Genomic DNA, 25,786 nt, shown 5'->3' with positions numbered 1-25,786 from the left:
CACTAGGTGACTCTGGACCACTAACCATCTCTCAGCCTAACCCTTCTCACAGGATTGTTGTGATGCCAAAATGGAGGGAAACCTTGCACGCTGCTCTGAGTTCCCTGGAGGTAGGGTACAGACATTGTTCTCATCCTGACTGCTCTGATCACAGCATTTTAAGTGGCAAAAAGTCAAGCATCAAAACTTTAACATGTGAATGCTCAGAAACCCTCACATCTACTAGCCTGAAATTTGGTTGGTATAATGGCCTCACAAGGGTCCATCATGCATGCAAGTTTCATTCCAATATGACAGGAAACAAAAGAGTTATAGGCATTTTAGTAATTTCCCACTATAAGCGAATGGGATGGGAGGAAAGACAACCAGATAGCAACATTCTACCCCTTAGTGCAAATGGGGGGGGGGAATGACAAGCACAAAAAAGAAACCCCAAGAACTGCTGTGTGTGGAAGTTCTGTTTCTCTTCCACCTACAGTTCAATGAGGAAAACCCAAGAGTAACCTCAACCCACCCACCACCAGCATCTCAATGCACCCTCCTTTCCCATCCCACATCTCTCTCCCATTTCCCTACAGCTTTATAATCTTCAAGTATGTAATCTTCAATTACTATATTCCTAGGAACAGGTTGGAACTAAATCCAAAGATTAAGGTGCTTGGCTTATTTTTCATTCATTCTGGATAATTTCCTTAACTGTTCTTTTTTGACACAAATTCTTACTCTGAATTTTCAACAGGCATGGAAGACTGCCAAGTGCATTCTTACACACACACACAAGCATTTCCTATTAACTCTAATCAGGGTTCCAAGAAGAAAATACATCCCTCCTAGAGACATGAAAAGGTTTCGGGACTTGTCGAACACTAATGAAATATTTAAGAGATGTTATCAAAGAAAACTATGTACTATGCAAAGTTATGCAAGCAAAGAGTACTGACTGTGACCTTGGAAAAAGAATTCCCTTTCCTTTAAATGACTACTACTATTTAAAATAAAAACATAGTTGCCTAACGGAACAAGCATGTTAACTAGTTTCATTTTGGGACTCAGTGAATGCATTATTTAGCTATACAATTGTTCTTTATTTTTTCAGGCCTTCTGCCAATTAATAATTAGAAATAAAAGGAATATTATAAAATGCATTATTAACCACCTCCTCCACTAAGCTGTAGCTAAGTGGGATAATCCATCATTCCCAATGACCCTTTCAATGGTATCCTTCACCGATCTGGTGATTCAGCAATCAACCGACAGCCTAATTCCTTGCTCAAGTGGCCAACTTGTTTTCAACACTAAAATTTTTGGGGGTTGTTTTTGTTTCCAGTGGCGCATTGTGGATTCTCTTCTGAAATGCTATTAAATGCAATGTACCTTCCCATTTCCTGAACCCATTCCAAGAACGCTGGAAATGTCTGGAGAAGTCATTTTCATTTTCCTCATCTTTTCATTTTCCTCTCTTTTCTGATCCTCTAGCTTTTAAATATTGGAGGTGCATCAACAACCTAAACTGACATAATGAAGTCCAATCCCAAGCATATTTATTCAGAAGAAAGCCCCACTTGGATCAAAGGGGAAATGCAGGGGCATAGCTATAATTGGGCGAATGGGTTCAAAGAACACGAGCCGTGCCCAATCAGGAGCCGCCATTAGCAGCCCTGACACGCCCCCCGCGTCTGACATCAGACGCGGGGGTGGGAGTTTAGCTCCCGAGTGGGGGCCGCACGGTCCCTTCGAGAGCTAAACAAAGGCTGGCGCTGCGTTCGCAGCGCCAGCCAGAAGCGGCTCTTCCCTGCAAAGGCAGGGAAGAGTTGCTCCTGGCTGATACTGCGAATGCAGCGCCAGCCTAACTAGCTCCTGAAGGGGCCGCCTGGCCCCTTCAGGAGCGAAGACTGGTGCTGCGTTCGCAACGCAGCCCAGAAGCAGCTCTTCCCTGCAGGGAAGAGCTGCTCCTGGGCTGCGCTGCGAACGCAGCACCAGCCTTTGTTTAACTGCTGAAGGGGCCGCATGGCCCCATCAGCAGTTAAGCTGCTTCTCCCGAACGGAGCCTCAAGGTCGTCTAACTCAAGAAACGAACATAGCTGGCGTATCAACCTAAGCTGATAGAAGGCATTTCTAGCCGCTGTCTCAACCTGGGACACCAAGGAGATCTATTTTGGAGATGCTGCCAGGGAGGGAACTTGGAACCTAGTTGCTCTTCCCAGAGCGGCTCCATCCCCTGAGGGGAATATCTTACAGTGCTCACACTTCTAGTCTCCCTTTCATATGCAACCAGGGTGGACCCTGCTTAGCTAAGGGGACAAGTCATGCTTGCTACCACAAGACCAGCTCTCATGCTGTGCTTGGTGGGAGCGCGGAGTGCACTCTCATATGATCAGCGCTGCTCCATGCAGTATGGAGCAGGGCAGATTGCTCTGAGGCTGGAACTCCTTATCCCGACATCCGGGTATCCCACAGCTGAGCACAGTGCAATGGGGGATTCCCCCAGTGGACGGGCAGTCTAGGACCTAGTGTCAACGTGAGCTGAAAGCAACCCACGCTGGAACATGATTCTGGCAGCCTGGTTAAAGGTATGCCTGCACCCTTAACCTGGGCTGGGAGATCCACATGGATCTGGGCATTTCTGACAGGCAGCCCAGCCCAGGCTTGGCTGCTCATGAGAACAGCCTCACAGTTTACCACAAAAAGGGAGCGTGTGCAACTCCCTAAGTAAATAGGACACTTGTCCTATCCAAGTTCTAATCGTAAGAACAGCCCTCCTGTATTATTCCTGATCTGCCCGCAGATTCTGGACAGATTCAGACAACCCAGTTTCCTCTCTGCTCAGGGACTTTTGCAATCATTGTGCAATAGATGCCTGTGGAACTGTATCATGTGAAGAGTCCCAGATGAAACAGATCAGACTTGCAGCAAGCTAGATGTTGGCAGGGCTGAAGCAGTTTTTGACAGCTAGAAAGGCAATCTTCAAAGATGGATAGCACCCAGGAGTGGAGAAAAGGGAACAGGGCAATAATTCAGAGACATATGGCTCCATATGTATAGGCTCAGCTGGATTAGGAGTAAGAGGTAGTAACTTTACAGCCAGTGTTTCACACATCATGGATGTATTATTGCAAATGTTTTTCCCCACTGTAACTTGTTCTTTATGTAGTCTCTTTAATGGTTCTAGTTCACATCTGTTGTGACCTGTGCAATGCTGCACGCTGCAATTTCTGGCTGTCACTGCAAAACAACGTGCAAGAAATAAATTTTTTTACCCAAATTCAAGACAACTCTGAATTTAAGATGAGCCCCTTAAAAAATAGAGGTTAAATACAGATTATACCCTTATTTACCCAAAAGAAAGAGGACTCCTTATTTAAGAGGATCCCCTAATTTCTAACATAAACAAACTGCGGGGGACAGGACCTTGGATGTTTGAAATGAGAATTCTAAAGCATGGCTCTTAGCACTGCAGTAACCTCTTCTGGCCACTAGAGGCATGAGGAGTTATATTAATAGGTCTGTCTGTCTTGCTCAGTTAAGAGTCAGAACTGTTCAGTGGTTTTTGAAGGCTAATGCCTGTGTGTGTGTGTTGTTCAATGACTCTCTCTCAGTATGTGATGTTTTAGTTTAATAAACCTTTGTTTTAGGAACTCAGCCTACTGTCTTCAGATAATTTCTTGGGCTGAACTTCTTTACCACCAGAGCATAATCTGCTGTGTGAGAACGTTAATGTTTCTCCTCACACCACATAGACCAGCGGTTCCCCACCCGTGGTATTCCAGATGTTGCTGAACTACAACTCCCATCATCCCCAGCTACATTTTTTGTGTGACTGGGGATGATGGGAGTTCTAGTTCAGCAACATCTAGAGTACCATGGGTGGGGAACCCCTAGGCAATTACAATGTTGCAGTGCAGCAGCATTTGGAAGTTGTTGAACGTACGTGTGTGTGTGTGTGTGTGTGTGTGTGTGTGTGTGTGTGTGTGTGTGTGTGACATTCAGCAGAATGAGGTGGCAGAATGGACTGTCCCACTTTGAAGTCCATTCTGCTGGGCCACTGTGCGAAACAGGATGCTGGACTACATGGCCCTTGGGCCTGATCCAGCAGGGCTGTTCTTATGTTCTTATGAAGTGCAGGCCTGAGATACCATTTCTGAATGTTCCACCACATAACTCATAACTTCCCTGAGCCATTTTTGGAAGGGCTGTATAGAAATCAATAAACTAAATAACATAAAAATAAAAATTAAAAATAAAAATAGTTCCTGTAAGTAGAAAACTAGCACATCAGGGAGGAAGATTGTACAGTATTCCAGTGTTCTCCCTGCAGTGCTAGGATTCTACTAGCAGGGAGATAGATACAGTAGGCAGACAGACAGATATAGGAAGCTGCCATATACTGAGTCAGACCAAAGGTCTATCTAGCTCAGTATTGTCTTCACAGACTGGCAGCGGCTTCTCCAAGGTTGCAGGCAGGAATCTCTCTCAGCCAGAGCGACTCCATCCCCTGAGGGGAATATCTTCCAGTGTTCACACTTCTAGTCTCCCAGTCATATGCAACCAGGGCAGACCCTGCTTAGCTAAGGGGATAAGTCATGCTTGCTACCACAAGATCAGCTCTAATGTAGGGCTGCATTCATTAATGTGACCTCTTGCCTGTAGTCAGGAGTATTACAGTTCATTCAACCACTCATACTGCTGCATGTGTACAGAGGTGCACCTAAGTAATTTCTGAGCCTGGACCTAATGGCCTTTGGAGCCCCCATGGCCACCCAGTGGTGCCACTCAGGAGGCCCCCAGGGGGACATTTAGAGCCAGCCCCCCCCATGGAGGACCGGATCTCGGACTGGAGGTCCAGTTGTTGTGAACTGCACCTGGTTTCACACTCTGTATATGCTCAGAGGGAAAGAGGGAAAGTCACATCATACACAAACTGAATTGGTTCTTGGAGAAGGTGACCATGTAGGATCTGGGCGCGCAAACAGAGATAGAGGGAGACACACTCGGAAAGTTCAATAGGCTTTATTATAGAAAGTTGCTCATTGGGATAAAATTCAAACAGGTCATCCAAATTAAAAACATGTTTCCGATTCAAGGTGTAGTGCAATGTGCCTAGCTAACATATGTGTGTGCAGTCAGTAATTACAGCCATCTAACAAATCCTAATAAAACGTTTAGAGAGAAACAGAGAAAGGAGAAAGGGAGGGCTGAGGAGAGGGATGGCAGTCATTAGTAGGGAGGAGGGAAGCGGGGAACAGGCTGCGCTGTGCATTGAATAGGCATCTCACCAGGTTCACGAAGAAGGCTTCAAAGGACTTGCTTGTTGCTGGAGCTTGGAAACAATACAGGCTTCAAGCAGTCAGGCAGGCTGGTGGTAAATGCTCAGAGCAAAGCGGAGAGAGAGAGCACCATGGCTGGGTAGTCTGGACTTCTTACTTGTAGCGGAGGTCACGACGGTTCCTGTCCATGGAAAGAGTTCCTGCTCTAGACCCACAGCTTGAACAGCAAACTCTGGGATCACTCTTGAGCAAAATCTGCTGGTGGGCAAAGCTTGCTAGCTGTCTGTTCAGTACGCTCCATCCTTATAGTTGTTTCTACCTCTAATCTCCATAGAGTCTATTCAAAATATTATCATCCTTCCTGGATCCCAAAAAAGGTTACAATTTGCTGTTACCCTCTGGATATTGTATTTTAATTATTAATAGTAGTTCAGGATATTAGCTCAGTCCAGGGTGAGTTCCATCTCCTGTTAGCTGCTGCTTTGGGGAGGAGATAGTTCTATTGAGATTTACCTAAAGCAAATCTGCATCTCTGAGTTTGCAAATGGACATCATCTCTTGTCCCCAGATTTCTGGCACCTGGTCCCAGAAAGTGTTAAAAGGTGTTAGCAAAGAGGAATCACAGCTATAGGTGTTTTCTTTGTGTGTATCTTCCTAGGGTGGAATTTCTAAAGAGAGAGAGAGAGGATTATCAGAGAGAGAGGGGATTATCCCCTTTGGACAAAGCAGAGCAATTGCCATTGATTAACATCCATGTTTTTCCAGGAGGAAATGCAAGCTCGACTCTTAGCTTCCCCCAAAGACATTACCTGAGAGCGAGTTAAATTTTAGCATTTGGATAGGAGACCAAGCTTGGCCATTGTGTTTCTTTTGAGTACCCATTTCACAAACATTGAGAATAGAATGCTGGATTGCCTCTTCCTTCACAGAGCAGTTACCATCTATCCAGAGGCAATTCATGAGACCTGGGTCAGTTCATCTGAATTCAGGCATTAATTGATTCCTTAATAAAATGGAATCAGACACAGGCCTGGATTCCATATAACTCTGGGTTGGTGACTCTGGGTTTAATGTTGGGGTCAGGGTGTCCCCAACACAGTCCAAAGGACACCACTTTATGTTTAGAACCAGCCCATGTCAGCTTGTCTCCTGACAATGTGTTTAACACTTCACACAACTATGTAGTCTATGTAGAGGGGCTACAGACCACCACCACTTGGAAGACAAGGCTTCTTGCAATTCTGCTTGGACAGCTTGGCTGCTGAGGTCGCTGAGGACGCTGTCCACGGTCCGGTGGTGCTTCAGGAACCAGGGCTGAATGAGGCTGTGGTAGAGCACCTATGAATGGTTCCACGAGACCGGAGCCTTGCACCACCACTTGGTAGACAAGGGGGCGATTCTCATGATCAACAAAAATCGGGCTAGCAGAGGCTAGCCCGGTTTTTGTTGACTGTAAGAACTACCGGGCTCGCAGCCGAGCCTGGTTAACCCGCTCGAGAACCCTTGGTAAAAAGCAAGTTTGCGGAGCGAGCGCTCCAGCAAACCTGCTTTTTATGATTGTGAGTAGCCGTGGTGTGCCTTTGCGCTGCGCCTACTCATAAGTAGACCCCCGGCCGGGAGGCGAAAAGCCGCCTCCCGGCTCTGGGGGTCTCCCCAGTATGCCCTGCGTGCTCATGCAGGGCATACTGGGGCTTGTGGGGGCCGCCCGGCCCTTGGTCCTCCCACCCCCCGCCGGCCCTGTCACGGAGCCGGCCATCGTGTGGGCAGCCGATCCGGCCACCCAGGGCTCCCTGCCCACTCGTGAGTGGGGAGAGCAGGCTTGGCCCGCTCTTCCCGCTCACCCGAGGAAACCTGGTCTCACTGATCGTGAGACCCTGTCCAAGGTTTCTTGCAATTCTGTATGTCATGGCAAACATTTCTTGATGAGTACCATTCCAGTTATCAGCAGAGATATCGTCACAAGCATGGGGATGCTTACAGCTTCAGATTGCAGAGAATATTTTTTCCTGGAATACGGGAAGTATCATGTATAATTGTAATGTTTCAATAATTGTTAAGAGCCCAACACCCAACAACAAAAGTTTCGAGAAGCCAACAACTGGAACATTATGGATACTCAGTCTCAATGTCTACATAATTCTTCAGTCCCTGAAAGAAAGAAGTTACTAAAGTAGGATGTCAGTGTTGGTCACATCTGGGCTAAGAGATTTTTCTGCACATTTTGGGCATGCGGGGGACAAGGGGGCCCCTGCCCCATTGAGCTACCTGCTGTGTTTTCATTTCTATTCACATACTTACTTTGTATGTGTATATTCCCTACACATCCAGAAAAAGTCCTGTGGACACCATGTGACACATATTTGTACTCCCCCCACACACACACTTTCTGGGTGACCTTACTTGTTCAAAAAATTAAGATTTAAATATAAACAACTGCACAACAATCCTAGCTACCCTGAATGACATAGCTTTTTTACAGCTGGGTATTTGGTGCCATCAAGTGGTCAATTTAAACTTACACATCCACTTGCTGCTCATTTAAGCACAGAAAATTCCACTTTGGTCACCAACATGCATGTGAGTGATCCAAGTGATCTCGGTATTTCTCAAAATTTAGTTCATTTTGTCTGAAATTGTAATACAAAGGGGAAAGAACCCTTTCAATACTTTAGATTGGGAGAGTCAAGCCAACACAATCCCCAAAGATTGTATCCAAATTATTTGTTTGTTTGTTTGTGTTTGTTTGTTTGTTTGTTTGTTTGTTTGTTTGTTTGTTTATTTATTTATATTGCACTCTTCCTCCAAGGAGCCCAGAGCAGTGTACTACATACTTGAATTTCTCCTCACAACAACTCTGTGAAGTAGGTTAGGCTGAGAGAGAAGTGACTGGCCCAGAGTAACCCAGCTAGTATCCTGGCTGAATGGGGATTTGAACTGTTTCATTTTGCCAGTAGTAAGGGTGGGCTATCTGTGCCTCAGCCCATGGGTTCCCTTGACACCAGTGGAACACAGCAACGATATTCCAACATCTTGTGCTTCTGGAGAGGAATACCACATTTCCCTCAAGTCTCCAGTTTTGTTTCAGTGCTGGAAAGATAATGCCCACCCACCACAAAAGTTGCACCGATAGGTCCACTCTCTTGAATGGGAATATATTTCCATTGCCTGGTTCAAAGAGATGATAGATATAAGTGAATTAAATGCAGCTATCAAAGATGTAGGAAGTGTCATCATGCAAGGGCCCTTAAATATTAAAGGAAGACTCAATTTTGCAGTAGCAAGCATGAATGGTCCCCTTTGCTAAGCAGGGCTTGCCTTGGTTTGCATTTGGATGAATGACTACATGTGAGCACCGTTTGCTGTAAGATATTCCCCTTAGGAGATGAGGCTGTAGCTCAATTGTAAAGCATTTGCTTTGCATGCAGAAGGTCCTGGGTTCAATTCCTGGCATCTCCAGGTAGGGCTGGGAAAGACTCCTGCCTGAAACCTTGGAGAGCCGCTGCCAGTCAGTGTAGACAATACTGAGCTAAATGGAGCAATGGTATGACTTGGTATAAAGCAAGCAGTTTCCTATGTTCCTATGAAGAAAACACAATCCAATGGCTAACACAAGATTACTACGGTATGATTATATCAAGTGCTACTACAGAAATGAATTCATATGTTTAAAGACCTTAATGTAAAAGATATTGGAATTTCCGGTAATACTGCTTAGAAAACATTTTACTGAATGTAATGCTGTATACAGGCAATAGCTTTCAAAGATTTGTAGACAAGAATCATCACATCAACATTGATGCTCCTTCCCCCAGGGCCCATAGCCAACCTAAACGTTTAGGGTGGACCCCCATTGAACAGGGAATAGGGTTGCCATGTCCCCCAGGATTTAGGGTAGCCCCCGGATTCTGGCTCCTCCACCCAGCTGCTAAATTCCACCCAGATTTACATGGATTTCAAATGCGTTGCCCGGATTGCCTGGATTTTACTCTGGATGCAATCATATGGGAGGGCAGAGAAGGAGGGGAAAGTATACAAATCTGCCAAACAAATAAATAAATAAATAAAATGCAGATTAGTTTCTGCATAATATGCAGATTAAGCCACCCAGATTTCAGAAGCTTGAATATGGCAACCCTAACCGGGGGGGGGGGGTGGAGCTGGTCCCATCACATCTGGCAACACATTAAAAATAAAATGTACAGAATATAAATATTATTTCTACTTGCCTACTAGTTACAGTAAGAGATTGGTTTCACAAAAAGATGGTTTGTTTCTCAGTCAGGAAAAAGCATTCCCTCCAAGCAATCCGAACCAAAGCCCACCCTGCCTTGAGGGTAAACTACAGAAAAGCAATTTGTCTCACAGTCACACCTCAGAGGAAATAAAGGGAGGTTAATGGTTCTTGCTCAGCAATAGCAAAAGGATTGGGAAATCATCATCTTTTCAGACAAATCTAACAACCTGCCTTTGGCAATACAGAGCGGGATTAGTGGAAATTTACAGGTCAGGTATAGTAGTTGCAGCAGGGGCAGGAGGTGCCGTTGCAGGTTTGTGAGTAGGCTGGACAAGAGATTAATTTGGGCAAGGGCCAGAAAATAATTTGGGGAAGTCTGAGTATACCCTGGTCACACACATCCTACAGGCCTCCCTCTCCCACAAGCACTACTAAACGAGTAAAGAGGCATCTTTTAAAGTGGTAGCTTTAGCAGGAGGAGAGCAACTGGCCCTATCCAGCCACAGCACAACATTCTCTCAGTGGTGTCTCCTTTATGTTTCTTTTTGGATTGTGAGTCCTTTTGGAACATATAATTATATTACTCCTTTTTCTATATAAACCACTTTGAGAAGCAGTAGATCACATTTTTAGTAATAAAAATAATTGCCCATGGTAGACACTTTTTTTGATGTGTGACCACCTACCATGGTCTTCGGTCACTCAGATTTCACATGTTGCTATGGTGCATCAAATTGTAGGTTGGTTCTCAAGATGGGAAACTGGGTATGCTGAACATCCTACCTAGATTCAAGAATTCACGTACTCCCAATTTTTGGTCATCTATCAGCCAAAACTTAGGTAGGAGTAGGGGAAAATGACCATGGGAGGTGGACATCAGCTTCAATGGTGTTTCCTCCACCCTTGATAATATGCTGGGTAAAAGTGCTGGATACTAGGACAGGTTACCAAAGAATGGGGACACATACTCATGGAGCTGGATAGGAAACTTGTCCTACCCAATTTCTGATTGTGTGAACTACCTTTTTTCAGGAGGGGGAGGAGATGCTATCATGGAGACCTACTAAATGATGCCCATGAAAAGTAATCACTTTTCCTTGCCCATGTGTGGAATAGATCTGGAACAGTTTTTCAGGCAACAGATGGTTCCTTATATGTTATGCTTTCCTCTGAGGCTCCTGAAGGGAAAATGTGAGGTATTGTAAAGTTAGGAGTTTGTTGCTGGTTGTCACAATGTACAGTCTTCTTATTCTGTGTGAAGGCCTTTTGCTCCCTCACCAAGGCTTTAAAGATGACGTTAAGGTCATCTGAGCAGGTCCGCCTCCAGTTACCACCAGTCTGTCTGGTGGTGACTCAGAAGGGGGCCTTCTCTGTAGCTGCCCCTGGGCTGTGGAATGCACTGCAGGCAGAAGTCTGTAGCTTGGGTTCGTTGTTGGCCTTCAGGAGAGCCCTCAAAACCTAGCTGTTTGGCCTGGCCAAACAGGGTTTTTAACTGTATTAATTATTAACTAGCCGACCTGCACAGAACATCTGTGCGCTTTTGGGCCAGCTGTTTTCCATTCCCTCTCCCTCCTGCCCCGGTCTCTCCCCCCCTCCCTCCAGGCCTGCGCTCTCTTGCCCTCCCTCCCTTCCATTCCTCCCCACACACAGAGCCTCAACGGGCTGCAGGCAGCCAAAAAGGGCCTCGCCGCCGCCATTCCTCCTCTCTGATGGTGAACAGGGAAGCCCCACCACCCGATTCCTTCCCGCCCCAGGCTGCAACAGGTGAGGGGGCTGTGCCCCACCACCCGTTCCCCACTCACCCCTGCAGGTACCACCAGGGCCAGTATTTCCCGCTGCCTCCCACCTCCTCCCAGCCCAGACCGCGGCTGCGATGGGTGGACTAGGGCTGCGGCCGCCGCCTCCTCGCAGCGGCCTGTGGCCGCCGCCACCACCTCACCACAGCTGGGGCGGCCAACGCCGCCTCCTTGCCGCGGCCGCCATTTCCCCCCACAGCTGCAGCTCAACTCAACGGCCTCCTGCCGCTCGCTCAGCCAATCCCAACGGTTCCGCTGCGCAGCCAATCCGGTGACTCCACTGCCCAGCCAATCCACTGGGTTGCCGGGACGCATCCCCATGGAGGCACGTCTACAGGGATTAAATATATGGATAGTTTTAAACTGTTTTAAAAATTGTTTTGTATTGATTGTTTTAAAAATGATTGACGTAGGTTTTGTTTTTGCTGCTGTGCATCGCCCAGAGCTGTTTGGATGGGGCCAGAGGTGCTCTTATCCCTGGACATCAGGGCCAAAACCGAGGGCCTCCACATCCCCTGGGGGCCTCCAAATCCTCTTTAGACTGTCCTGGGTGGTGTGGTTGGTGCCCTCAAGGACCTTCGTGTTAAAAAATGATGCTTAACTTGCAGCGGGGAGCCTCCAAAGGCCTTTAAGTCCAGGCTTCAAAATTATCTAGGTGCACCTGTGCATGGGGCAGTATATAAATGCAATAAATAAATAAATAGTTTCATGATAAAGAACAGAACAGATTCCATTCCCCCACCACACCGGTACCTTAAGAAAGACTTACCATTTCAACACTAGGTGGAGCTCTAGTATCAAACTATTATTTTTATTTTTATTATTATTTTACGTTTTATATCCCGCTCTTCTTCCTCCAAGGAGCCCAGAGCGGTGTACTACATACTTAGGTTTCTCCTCACAACAACCCTTTGAAGTAGGTTAGGCTGAGAGAGAAGTGACTGGCCCAGAGACACCCAGCAAGTCTCATGGCTGAATGGGGATTTGAACTTGGGTCTCCCCAGTCCTAGTCCAGCACTCTAACCACTACACCACACTGGCTCTATACTATAGAGCTTACTATAAACTATAACACTATAGTCACTTGGAAAAGTGAAGAGAGATGGAGCTGTTGCTACGATTTTTGCATCTGATTCCATCAGTAGAGAAGGTCATTAGTTATAACTCTCACTTGTAATCTGCTGCTGCTGCTACTACTAAAGTAAAGTGTGCTGTCAAGTCTATTTTGACTCCTGGCATCCACAGAGCCCTGTGGTAGAATATAGGAGGGGTTTGCCATTGCCTCCTCCCACACAGTATGAGCTGATGCCTTTCAGCATCTTCCTATATCGCTGCTGCCCGATATAGGTGCTTCCCATAGTCTGGGAAACATACCAGCAGGGATTCGAACCAGCAACCTCTGACTCTTCCCTGCTGCACCATTAGGTGGCACTACTACTACACACATATTTAAATATACCTCTTTTTAAACAAAGTTTTCAAAGTGGTTTAAATAGAAAAACAAACAATTCTTGCACACAGAGCCCCTTCAGAGTAGTAGCAGCAGCAGATTACAAATGAGAGTTATAACTAATGACCTTCTCTACTGATGGAATCAGATGCAACAATCATAGCTTGCAATGCCTCCGGTAGAAAGCATGAATTGTCCCCTTGGCTAAGCAGGGTCAGTCCTGGTTTGCATTTAAATGGGAGGCTACATGTGAGCACTGTAAGATCTTCCCCTTGAGGATGGAGCCACTCTGGGAAGAGCATCTAGGTTCCATGTTCCCTCCTTGGCATCTCCAAGGTAGGGCTGAGAGAGATTTCTGCCTGCAACCTTGGAGAAGCCGCAGCCAGTGAGCTAGATGGTCTGACTCAGTATAAGTCTTAGGCCACTTTCCAGAGGTGCACCTAGGTAATTTTGGAGCCTGGACCTAAAGGCCTTTGGAGGCCCCCTCTCCCCTGCAAATTAAGCATCACCATGCTCCGCCAGGTGACCACATCACCCGGGACAGACTAAAGAGGATTTGCGGGGGGGGGGGGGCAGGGGCTGTGGAGTCCCTGGACTTCAGTCCCGAAGTCCAGGGTAAGAGCAACTGCCTCTGCTGCTGGCTTCTGCCACTTTCTATGTTCCTATGTTTCTCCTTCAGCTGATGCCCCCCAGCACCTAGTGTTCAGGGCCATGCCCCCTCTGTTCCTGATGGAAATATACAACTATCCAGGCTAGTCGCCACTGATAGCTCTATCCTCCATGAACTTGTCTAATACGTTTTTAAACCCATCTAGACTGGTCACCATCAACAAAACCAACAGCAGCGAGAATTCCATAGCTTAACTACATGTTGTGCAAAGAAAAGACTAATTTCTTTCATGTGCTGGAGAGACTGGAGATTAATATTCTAGCACTGAAATATTTCCAATATTACACTTTTGTTAACCCCTTCGCAGTCAAAACTTTTTTTGGGCAGTGAATGGGTTCATTAAAGTGCACTATTGGAAATATTTCAGGGCTACAATATTGTTCTCCAGTGTCTGCAGCACATTGCATTATTTCTGGGATCCAGCTTGACCGTTAGGGGGCCATTCAGGGCTGTTGAATTCCGTTCTGCCATTCCGTTCCATTTATGGCAGTGAAGGGGTCATGCCCCCTCGGTTGAGACCCTGGTGAATCTCTGGAATGTGGAGACAATCTGGGCTGTCCTAGGCAGTGTGTTGGCAACAGCATGCACTCAGCAAGCATGACCTTGCCCTTCATGGCTAGTAAAATCTGATGGTAAAGGAACAGGAAGGTGGTTGGAGCCAATTATTAATGCTTCACTAAGGGAGGCTAAGATACCATCAAGCCTCAAACAGGCGGTCCCTTTTAAAAGTGCTCCCTTGATTCCACCACCCTTGATAACTATCGGCCTGTTTAAAGTCTTCCCTTTTAAAGCAAGGTGATCGAGTGAGTGGTATCTGTGCAGCTGCAGAGGGTCTTGGATGATATGGATTATCTAGACCCTTTTCAGACTGGCTTTTGCCCTGGATTTGGGACTGAAACTGCCTTGGTCACCCTGGTGGATGATCTACACCGGGAACTAGACAGGGGGAGTGTGTCCCTGTTGGTTTTGCTGGACCTCTCAATAGCATTCAATACCATCAACTATGGTATCCTTCTGGACTGCCTCTTAGGTATAGTGATTGGAGGAAGCATTGAAGTGGTTCCAGTCCTTTCTTGTGGGGAAGTTCCAGAAGGTGGTGCTGGGAGACTTCTGCTCGACTACTTCACTTCTGGCCTATGGGATCCCACAAGGCTCAATATTGCCCCCCATGCTGTTTAACATCTACATGAAACCGCTGGGAGAGGTCATCGGGGGTTTGAACTAAAGTGTCATCAATATGCAAATGACACTCAGATCTATCTTTCCTTGAGATCAGATCCCAGGTAAGCTCTGGATGTACTGAACTGGGGGCTGGAGGCAGTGATGGGCTGGATGTGTGCTAGCAAACTGAGGTTAAATCCAGAAAAAATGGAGGTGCTGTAGAAAAAAGTGGGAAGGCCATTAGGGATAGGGTGACTCAACTAGCTCTGGACCGGGGTTGTACTCCCCTTGAAAGAGCTTTGGGATGTTGCTGAGCATCTGCCTTTGGATGCTCAAGTGGAGGTGGTGGCCAGGGCAGGGGTGCCTTTGCACAGCTTCGGCTAGTGCGCCAGCTGCATCCCTTTCTCTAAAACGCAGATCTGGCCACGGTTACCCATGCCTTCGTCACGTCATGGATTACTGCAATGAGCTTTATGTGGGTCTGCCCTTGAATATTCGGAAACTTCAGTTGGTGCAGAATGTAGCTGCCAGTGAAGGTTCTCTTTGGAACTGTATGCCTGTGTTACGAGCCTGTTTGGGGGTCACAAGTCCATCTAGCCTGTTCAGAGGCTACAAGCAGCACCCCTCTATATGGTTTGAAATTGCAGCCTTGCAGTATCCATCTTGACTACCTGGACTCACGGGACCACAAGCCTTCCACATGCCCATATTTGGCCAACTCTCAGTCGCTTAGCACAAGCCACATGGGGCAACTTTACCCCAGGTCAAGTATGACATGCGACTGCAAGATACCCCCATACCCCCTTTCTATTTAAAATACAGAGAAGGATGCTGGCTGGGCGAATAAAAGAGAAGGACTGTTTCTCAAGAGAATAGTAAGACTCCTCTTTTCGCTGGCACAAAGGATTAGTCTTACTAATCACCTCCACTCAGATAAGGCTGTAGCACTCCCACTTCACTATCCGCAGGGATCAGAGAAAGAGGCTCCTTAATGTGAAAAGCATTCAGCATCTTCCCACCTGGAAGGTCTTCCTGACCCACATGATAAGTTTTGAGCTCATCTATTCACCTTATCCCATACAGGGTTTTCAAATCTACTTTATTGTTCCTCAAGATTACACACACCCATGATTGAATCACACAGCATGTATTTTTTTGTTAACCACATATTATTTATTAAAATTAAAATTCCTCCAAAGACTCTAGGCAGTAGACAACAATACCAATAGCAATTTTTTAAAAATTAAAGGACAAATGCCTGGCGAAACAAGTAGGTTTTAAGAAGAGCCTTAAAGGCAGGGCCTTAAAACATGTCATCCCCTGCAGCCAGGAGGTCTGACTTGTGTTTGGCCCCATGGCATGTTTTTGCCTGTTTTAACACTGAGCCCCACTCAATGGTGTGCTCCTTCTTCGGAGCCACCATCTGTGTGTGATTTGGCTCTAGCAATTCCATCTACCACGGCCATTGCTCCACCTTCGCTTCCAGCTTCTGGTTTGGACCCATCTCCCGATCCACCACGCTTGGCTGCCTTGGAGAACTGGCCTCCCCTGGATTTTCACTGGAACCAGCCACTTTTCTGGTCCCCTGGCTTGCGAGGGGCATGCTTGCCTCTCCTCTACCCTGCCTTTCTGCTTGGTCCCTGGAAAGGAGGACCCCAGCGGTTCCTACGCTGCAAGTGTGGAGCGTAGGACCGCCCGGAGAACTCGCGTTTTGGGGCGGTATAAAAATGTGTTAAATAAATAAATAATGTGTGACAGACACACCAACGGAATTGGAAGAAGGTATTACTAATAATCTCTCCCACCCATCAACCCCACTTCCTCCTAAGTCTAAACTCTGTGCTCCAGGTCCTCTGTCTCTGGTAAGCCAGTTGATTTAACTGCAGTTTGGACCTGTGAGCTAAAATGCCTCTTTGTTAGTCTCCAATTGATATGGCTAGCCAAGTTTAATTGCCTTTTATCTGCCTATTTTTTATTTCCTGTACCCCAATAATCCTTGAATAAATCTGGCTGTACCATATTCCTATCTCAAGCCTTTATTTCCAGCCCAAAGCTTTGCACAAATTGACACTGTACAGACTGTTCACTCCAGTGTTGCCAATTCCCCACACAAGCCCAAATGTAGTCTCGGGACATTCCACCAGCATTCCAGAATAGTTCCATTCATACTTGGAGCATATTACACCTATTCTGAATGAGCTGCACTGGCTGCCAGTTTGTTTCCAGATCCAATTCAAGGTGCTGGTTATGATCATTAAAGCCCTTAACAGTTTGGGCCTGGGTAACTGAATGACCAACTGCTCCCAAGGGTTTCTGCCAACTCAACAAGGTTGTCAGAGGGGCCTTTGCTACATGTGCCAACACTGAGAGAAGCTAAATGGTTGTGCACACAGGACAGGGCCTTCTCTGTTGTTGCCCCCCAGGCTTTGGAATGATCTCCCAGTGAATGTCCGCTCTTTTACATCTGTGGCAGCTTTTAAAAAAAACATCTAAAGACCAGGCTTTTACCCATTAGAAGCTGCCAGGCCTCTCAGCTTTCTTGCTTCTGTTTGTCTTTTGGGGTTTGGGGTTTGTTCTTTTGTTGTTGTTGTTGGTGGTGTTTTATGGTTTTTACTATTTAATTGATTTTAAGGTTTTATATGTAATTTCCATGGAATGTTACTGTATTTTAACTTTTGCAAAGCACCCTGGGATGCTTTATGAAAGGCGATATAAAAATAAATAAAAATAAAGGGGTCATTAAAATGTACTATTGGATATATTTCAGTACCACAATATTGTTCTTCAGTGTTTCCAACATATCCCACTATTTTTGGGACCCAGGTTTATTTTTTAGGGGTCATTGCAGCCCTTTCCAGCTTTTACCAAAACCTACAGATTTGCAAGACGTATTCATCCTGCTCAGAGAAGTTGGCATTTGATATTTCCAACTTTCTTGAATGTGAGAGCAGCAAACAGCTTGTGGGGTGCAGTGAAGGTGCAGCTGGAAAGTGCCCAAGGAGGAGGCTCCAGAGAAGAGAGAGCAGCAAGAATGAGGGATTCCTTACTTATTCCGGTACCCCCATGAGGAACTGCTTCTCCCACTTGCTACTGTGGGCGAATCTGAGCCCTAAAGAGTGGCAAATGTAGAACTTGAACAAGATGAACAAAGTGTGGAGACTCTGACCAGCTGCAGACTGTCCCTGTTCTCACTAGATGCTGTGTGCAAGTAGATACTGAGTAAGAGAAAGAAGGGAAAGGCAAGAGAGCTAGTTTTGTGGTAGCAAGCATGACTTGTCCCCTTAAGCTAAGCAGGATCCGCCCTGGTTGCATACGAAAGGGAGACTAGAAGTGTGAGTGCTTTAAGATATTCTTCTTAGGGGATGGAGCCACTCTGGGAAGAGCATCTAGGCTCCAAGTTCCTTCCCTGGCATCTCCAAGATAGGGCTGAGAGAGATTCCTGCCTGCAACCTTGGAGAAGCCGCTGCCAGTCTGTGAAGACAATACTGAGCTAGATGGACCTACGGTCTAACTTAGTATATGGCAGCTTCCTATGTTCCTATGTTAAATGCCAAGGAAGAGGAGAGGTGACTGATGGAAAAAAAGAACATAAGAACAGCCTTGCTGGATCAGGCCCAAGGCCTATCTAGTAGGGATGTGCCCGGAACCACTGCTCCACATTCCAGAGGTGGCGGGGTGCTCCCTTAAGGGCGAGAGAAGGTGCACTTACCACTCCAGAGCCCTTGTTTTGGTTCTACTTCTAGTTGATCTTGCGTGATATATCTTGTTGCAACCCTGACAAAGAATTTGAATTTAGACCTGTCAAATCCCTTGCTCCCAAATAAATAACTAAATTTCCTAAATTTCCTGAAATTCAGTTTCATAGGATGGCCCCTGGTTCTAGTGTTGTGAGAGGGAGAAAGATTTCTCCCTGTCCACTATCTCTACTCCCTGCATAATTTCACATCATCATAATATAATTTTATATCATAGATATAAGTTTATTCGGTTGTTGACCAGCAAACATTTACAATAAACCAGTACGTATTTTACAAATAATATAACAAAACCTGGCCACAATAGAGATAATATCAGTGTCCACACTAGTTAAAAGATAATTTAAATAAAATTCATCAGACCGGCCAGGCAAATTATCTAACATAGGAGATAGAAGTCTTAAACGGGGTTCACTATACAAATCACAGTAAAGAATAACATGTGAGGTGGATTCTATAACCCCTTTGCCACATGGGCAATGTCATAAAAATAGCGGAACTCCCTTAAACCTGCCATCCAATACCGCTGTAGGAAGAACATTTAAGTGCGCTAAAGTGAGGGCTCGTCTAAATTTAGGGACAAGCACCACATCAAAGTACTTAGCTGGTTTAAGATTAATAGCTTGACTCCCTAAGTATAAACCCTGCTTGATCCATGCACCTTCTTGTTGAACTTCTATATCCAGGACACGTTGCTTAACTAACTTCCTGCTTGCTCAATATGCAAATCCTCTATCGAGAGGCCAAAAAAAGAAAATTTACTCAACACAGCTCGTTTCCAGCTCGAATTAAAACCATCATTCATAGCCAAAGAGGCTAAACCCGCCTGTCCAAACTAAATTTTAACCAAAATTAAAAAATACAGCACCAGTATAAGGATTCCAGCCAGGGGTGTAGCTAGCCCGGCGGCAGCCCGTGTGCAGCCGCCCCAATAGCCCCGCCCCCTGCATCTGACATCAGACGCAAGGGATAGCCACGCCCCCCACGTCTGATGTCAGACGCGGAGGGGCATGGTCTGGCTCCCGAACGGAGCCTTGAGGCTCCGTTTGGGAGAAGCAGCTTAACTGCTGAAGGGGCCGTGCGGCCCCTTCGGCAGTTAGACAAAGGCTGGTGCTGCGTTCACAGCGCAGCCCAGGAGCGGCTCTTCCCTGCAGGGAAGAGCCGCTTCTGGGCTGCGTTGCGAACGCAGCACCAGTCTTACCTCCTGAAGGGGCCATGTGGCCCCTTCAGGAACTAGTTAGGCTGGCACTGCATTCGCAGCACCAGCCTTTGTTTAGCTCCCGAAGGAAGCTATTTGTGAAGTTGGGTTTTTTTTGCCTCAATATGCATTACTTTACACTCGCATACACTGAACCGCATTTGCCATTTTGTCAACCATTAACCCGGTTTGGAGAGATCCTTTGGAGCTCCTCACAATCTCTTTTGGATTTCACTACTGTAGTGTATTAAAGACTTTGTCTCAGAGCAAGCTCACGTGAGGGAAAGAAAATGTTGAATTATCCCTGCTGAGATGCCTGGCTAGACTTCTCCTAAAAATATTATGTATTAACAGTAGGTTCAAAATGCTTCCACCAAGCACTCTAAAACTTGCAGAGAACTGGACCAGAGGATTAGGTGCTGTAATCCAAGGTCCCTCTGTAACTAGATATTGGGCAAATACAAAAAAACCCCTTGTGCATGTAAACTTACACGAGAAAATTGATAGTTGCTGAACGTTTGAGGACAAGTTTGCACCAGAGTAAACCCCCTTCAGCCCCCGCTTTTCCTGAGTTAAAAACCAACTTGGAGAGGCTTGTAAAAAAGCAAAGAACTAAAAAAAAGAAACCCCAGTTTTATTCATTTACTACAGACTGCTTCCATCTGAGGCTTTCTAGCTTTCTTAGATACAGTTAAGAATACTTAGTAGATTACAAAAATAGGTTGTCTTAGGCGTGCTTAAATGTTTACATAGTCTTTTGCAATGCCCTAGTAGGATGGGTGTAGGCTAGTGTTTCTTCTTTTAATTACGTTACAGGTAGACAATAATTGAACAATATCAAGAATATGCAAAAGCACACACCCCAAAGAAATATAAGTTTCTAATGTGCAATCTGACTAACAAACTGTTCCCTATGCTGAATTCCCTTTTCCTTAAATTCACTCAATTCCTGAGGAGAATCAAGCTTCCTGTAATCCTTTACAGAGTTATTCCATGAGAGAACCCTCCATGCTGGCTTCGACCATGAGGGAGCAAACTCCATTGCCCTCGACTAAGCCTTACCACACATGCTTCTCTCCAACAAAGACTACCCTTCTTGTTCCCAGAAACTGCACTCTAGGTCCCATGTACCTGGTGTACTGATTGGCTGCCTTGGAGTTCACCAGCCTGTCAGCTGAGACAAGGGTTCACTCCCTGTTAACTCTTTAGAGAGAGGGGAGACTGGTCACTACAACTACACTAAATAGTTTAGAGTGATTTGCAAATTCCCGTCTGCCCGCAAATGCCAGCGCAGCCTATCCAGAGCTGATTTTCGGTCCTACAAAGTTTGGCCCGGCAGCCATTTTAAAGGCTGCCACGCATGTTCAAATGGCTTCTGCGAGGCCTGGCAAGGCTAAGGGCCTTGCAGGGACCATTTGAGCATGTGCAGTGGCCATTTTGTGTATTTTAAAAATGGCCAACACACATGCTCAAATGGTCCATGAGACAAGCTGAGAGAAAAATGTTTTGGGATAATGGAACATGAGAAGGTAAGGCAAGAAAGTGGGGAGGATTCTTGGGCAAAAGGAGAACATTTTCTTTTTAGTGGTGTTACCTGTGAATCTAAGCATTTCATATTGATCTATATGTATTGATCCTAGGGTATATAGTTAATGGAGAACTGAGCTCTTGCTACACCATTTTGATGGTAGCTGAAAAGAGCAATAGTCTCCTCCAGCTTGTATTCCTGAATGTATGTCAGTGGGAAAGAATCTTCCCTGGCTTAGTATGCTTTGGTTCTCATACTCTGTGCCTTGCAGACACAGACCTTGTAAGTTGCAACATAGCATGTATTCTCTATGCCTTCCTTTGTTCTGGCCTACTGGTCAGGAGAGGTGATGAACGACGCTGGTATCTGAACTGCCTCCTAGAGGCTGCATAAACACTCCTTTAACAATGGTAGTATTGTAAGCCTGTTGGCCTAATATGGAGTTGTACAGCCGGGCTGCCGGGCTGGCTTGTTGTGAATGATGATGTATTCAGATGTATCAATTCATGTATAAATGCTTTGGACGGACACCATCTTGGGTCAGTCTTGTTTTTGGGAGCTATCCCCTTGACGGTCGCTTTGCTACTCTGCAGAGGTACTAAAGTTTCTTTGAACTTTTAAGTCTCCTCTTGGTATGTGCGAGTATTGGCTGTCGGCTACCAAGTAGAAATAACCCATTGCAGTTATCAGTGAGGAGGAATCTAAGTCTGGTGGCCTGCTGGAGTATTCTCTTTCAGGTGGTTTGGTGCCTTATTTCTTACTCCTTCTCCTGAGATGTTAAGCATTTTGGCTCTTTATTGGGTTTGGTTTTTCTAAAGACTTGGGTTTTTTTTTTAAAGCTGCTGTTCTAATATCCTTATTTTCAATGCCATTAGCTTGCAATTATTGTACAGAACACATCTTTCTTCTCCTCTTGCTCATCTCTGACTTTCTCATTTTAAATTCCCCTTCTTGAGAATCTCATGAGCCAATCTCTATCAGATTCATGTTTATGACTGAACTTTCATTGACTCCTTCCCATTCCCTATTTGTAATTATTCCATTACATGTAAGGTGCATTTAAAATTCTGTGATCTTCCCATCTATGCTGCTTGCTTAAGAGATCTTGTTCAGTGTCTATAAGACATGGAGAATGTTGGCCCCGGGCCAACTCTGCATATGCACTGCTGTCAAATATACCCCTGCTAACTTGGCTAAGAGGCACCTTTTAACGTGGTGATTCTCTTTATTTAGCAGGGGGAGAGTAACTGGCCCTATCCATCCCCAGCACAGCATCCCTCCAGTGGCTGTTGCTGGTGTGTATCTCACGTTTCTTTTTAGATTGTGTGCCCTTTGGGGACAGGGTTCCATCTTATTTTTATTTATTATTTCTCTGTGTAAACCGCCCTGAGCTATTTTTGGAAGGGTGGTATAGAAATCAAATAACTAACTAACTAACTAAATAACTAAATATTGTGCTCCTTTGGCACAACTCCCTGATCCCAACACCCTACCGTAACTAAGCCCAAGTATGTGTAACTGAAATAATCACATACTAGCCAACCCCGCACAGAGCATCTGTGCGGCGCTTTGGGGCCGACTGTTTCCCCCTCCCTCTTCCTCCTGCCCCAGTCTCTTGTCTCTTCCCCTTCCCTCTGGCCCGCACTCTCCAGTCCTCATCCCCTCCCGTTCCTCCCCCACGCAGAGCCGCTGTGGGCGGCCAAGAAGGGCCCCACCGCCATTTTTTCTCCCTCCCGTCTGCCCGCCGCCGCCTCTCTATCTCCCCGCCACCCACCGCCGCCTCTCTCTCTCCACCGCCTGCCGCCACCTCTCTCTCTCTCCACTGCCTGCCGCCACCTCTCTCTCTCCCCACCGCCCGCCACCGCCTCTCTCTCTCCCCACCACCGCCTCTCCCCCTCCCTCTACCCACTGGCAGGTGGCCATTGCCAGCACTTTCTTCCCCCTCTCCTCCTCAGTCCCCACTTCGGAACTCCCGCAGCATGTCACGAGAGTTCCACCGCCAAATCCTGGGCACACTTGTCCCAAGGCATGCATATCCCACTCACCCTCTCTGGCGCCAGGCAGAGGGCCAATCCTTGCCACTGCCTCCCGCCTTCCAGCCCAGGCTGCAGCCCAGACGGCTCCTCCTCACAACGCGGGCCAACCATGCCCAGCCAATCAGGCGGCTCCACCAGCCAAACAGAGCTCAGCCAATCAGGTGCCTCCGCCGGCCAAACAGAGCTCAGCCAATCAGGTGCCTCCCTCGCCGCACAAGCATTGCCTTGCCACATCCCCATGCTGGCTGGCTAAGAGAATTAATTATAAAGATTTTTCTTGTTTACCTCACCTCTACTTTCCTCCCCTTTCTCTGTTGTCTCCCTATTTGTGTTTATATTTACCAAGATTATAAGTCCCTTGGAGAAGGATCCTGTCTTCTCATCCTTGGAAATGCACCATATAAATGGATGGTGATATATAAATAAGGATCCCTCTGAGTACCAGCTGCAGGGGAGTAATAGCAGGAGAGAGGGCATGCCCTCAACTCCTGCCTGTAGGCTTCCAGCGGCATCTGGTGGGACACTGTGTGAAACAGGATGCCAGACTAGATGGGCCTTAGGCCTGATCCAGCAGGGCTGTTTTTATGTTAAAAGCCCTTGAAATGCAATAATCATGCTGATCAGGAAAGGGAAGGACTACACCCAGTCTCCAGTACCTCTCTGAATAGCTGATAGGTGTGATTCCTGCTTTCTGAAGAAGGCTATATCTGTGCTGCCTCAGCAGTAAGAATTGGGAGCAGGGAGGGAGGCAACATATGTGAAGTTCCTCATACAGCTGGAAATGTGTGTGCCTGCTTCCTTGCATGTAAGGGCCCTAGCTGGACCAGAGTAGTTGTGATTAATTAGATGCATATTAGTTTTTCAGAAGTTGGGTTTAACAGACCATTAATTTATTTCATCATATTACACCCTGCTCTTCCATGAGAAAGCTCAGAACAGCTTGTGAGAGGTGCCTAGGAGTCTCCCCTGTGCACTCACTTAAATTCAATAATACTGGTGCTCCCAGATCATTCACTAAGCCCGTTGTGAAGGTCTACAATGTACACAATGTGTAACATGTTGGTTTGTTGTCTGGAAGGCAAAAAGGTTTCTCATGAGAAATCAGCTGCACCAGGAAGCCATTTTGGTGGTTTAATCACAGCCTGGTGGTTTAACAGGTGTGAGAGTTGATTCTGTTACAGGAGATTATATATAATTCAGGCTACAAAGGCTTTCAAGTTGCATTCTGAATGCTCCAGTTTCTTTTCACAAATGACAGCTTCACCATTTATGCCTGATATAGGATGGAACTGTATTTATAATCGACACTTTTTATAATCAATGTACATGTATCTGGAGCTAGCGTGGTGTAGTGGTTAGAGTGCTGGACTAGGACCGTGGAGACCTGAGTTCAAATCCCCATTCAGCCATGATACTTGCTGGATGACTCTGGGCCAGTCACTTCTCTCTCAGCCTAACCTACTTCACAGGGTTGTTGTGAGGAGAAACTTAAGTATGTAGTACACTGCTCTGGGCTCCTTGGAGGATGAACGGGATATAAAATGTAAATAATAATATTAAATAATAATCTGTACACATATAGATGCTTTGACTGGCTAATTTGTGAGTCAACATCTCAATAATCCTTACAACAGAACAGCCCACTAAAGTAGACTAGGATTGTTCTTCCCACATGCAGGTGGAGAATGGGCTGAGGATAAAAGAGAACAGTGGTCCACCTTTTGAACTCCAGGTGAAATTGAGCTAGCAAATTCCCAGTTCATAGATCGAAATCTGAGGAATCATCACTGGCCACCTGCCCCCTCCTCACCTGGAAAATGCCTCCCACCCCCCACTATTGTCTAATCTTTTGAAAGTCTATGGTGACCCAAGTCATAGAAGAGATAATGCCTCAATTCAGAGCTCATTTACAGGACTATTTCAGCAAGTAGCAGCAATAACTCCAAAAGAGGGCAGCCCTGTACCACCTCTTGAAGACACAAGCCCAGAAGGCATCAGGATGAGATAGGCCATAAGAACAGCCCTGCTGGATCAGGCACAAGGCCCAACTGTTATTTCCCCGAGCTTGACTTGTAATTCTGAGCAGATATGATGGTAAAGTTATCTGAAAAATGGGTGTCAGATGTTTGGATGGTGGAGAGGCGGAATTTCAGTGCTTGCCCTAGGTGCTATTTTCTCTAGATACGCCTCTGGCAGCGGCTTCTCCAAGGTTGCAGGCAGGAGTCTCTCTCAGCCCTATCCTGGAGATGCCAGGGAGGAAACTTGAAACCTTCTGCTCTTCCCAGAGTGGCTTCATCTCCTGAGGGGAATATCTTACAGTGCTCACTTCTCCTAGTATCCCATTTATATATGCAAGCAGGGTAGACCCTGTTTAGCTAAGGGGACAAGTCATACTTGCTACCACAAGACCAGCTCTCTTCCCACAGTTACCTAGTTCTATCCTTTGAATTTCCCCTTTAAACAAAAAGGGGCCAAATAGCAAAAACAGAAGAGATGGCCAACCCCCATTAAGGCTATGCAATACTAATTTAGGCGACACAATACCCGAGTCGTAACGATCAGAAGAGGAAGCCAGTGTCACACACTGAGATCTCTCAACTTCCTTGCAAATCAAAGGAAAATGTGAACCAAGCCTCCTCAAGCGCCTAGCGACTATTCAACAACGCTTCGCACTCCACCAAACAGCTTGATGAC

The 25,786-nt window shown here is 46.2% G+C and overlaps 1 long non-coding RNA gene across 1 annotated transcript; it reads right to left on the bottom strand.

Moving 5' to 3' along the window:
• Positions 1-4,991: 4,991 nt before the first annotated feature.
• LOC128329930 (uncharacterized) lies at positions 4,992-25,775 on the bottom strand. The gene is made up of 2 exons (XR_008309860.1): positions 25,637-25,775; positions 4,992-5,932 (listed from the first exon to the last, which is right to left on the bottom strand). It is a non-coding gene; the product is annotated as an uncharacterized LOC128329930 (long non-coding RNA).
• Between the last annotated feature and the right edge of the window lie 11 nt (positions 25,776-25,786).

This window comes from Hemicordylus capensis, chromosome 6, assembly GCF_027244095.1.
Source record: "Hemicordylus capensis ecotype Gifberg chromosome 6, rHemCap1.1.pri, whole genome shotgun sequence".
Classification (NCBI taxonomy): domain Eukaryota; kingdom Metazoa; phylum Chordata; class Lepidosauria; order Squamata; family Cordylidae; genus Hemicordylus; species Hemicordylus capensis.
This window is presented reverse-complemented; position numbering and strand designations above follow the sequence as displayed.